Genomic DNA, 719 nt, shown 5'->3' on the forward strand with positions numbered 1-719 from the left:
CATCACCAGTAGCAGAACTGTCAACTAAATTTCAAAGGACACAGACATATTCTCTTCCCTCTTCACATCTATCCAATGAAAAGTTAGTGGGCATTCCACAAGAGTCACTGGAGGCTGAATCTGAGGCTATCTGAACTGCACGAACGAAAACACGAACAAGAATGACCTTCAAGACCTAAATTGTTTTAAACCATTTCTGAGAATGCTTAAGTAAGAAAGCCCATGTTTGTTCCTCAGACCTCATTTTAAATCTGCAGTGCTGTCAGTGATTAAAACCACCTTTTTTCATAAGCCAAATAAATTAAATTCAAAAGCACCCAGGCATTACAAACAGATGAAACCATACTGACCAATTCACTTAAAGTAGATTTTTTTTCCTCAGATGAATCTGCTTAATTACAGCACTTATTTTTTAAGAGAACTAGTAACTCTAATACACTTCACTCATCCCCTGATGTTTAAAAATTATAAGTAAGATCTATTACAAAAGCCTTCAGAAACTGTCCTCCACGGTCTCCCAGGCATTACAAACAGATGAAACCATACTGACCAATTCACTTAAAGTAGATTTTTTTTCCTCAGATGAATCTGCTTAATTACAGCACTTATTTTTTAAGAGAACTAGTAACTCTAATACACTTCACTCATCCCCTGATGTTTAAAAATTATAAGTAAGATCTATTACAAAAGCCTTCAGAAACTGTCCTCCACGGTCTCTT

Source organism: Aptenodytes forsteri, unplaced genomic scaffold (genome assembly GCF_000699145.1).
Source record: "Aptenodytes forsteri isolate BGI_AS27 unplaced genomic scaffold, ASM69914v1 Scaffold53, whole genome shotgun sequence".
NCBI lineage: Eukaryota > Metazoa > Chordata > Aves > Sphenisciformes > Spheniscidae > Aptenodytes > Aptenodytes forsteri.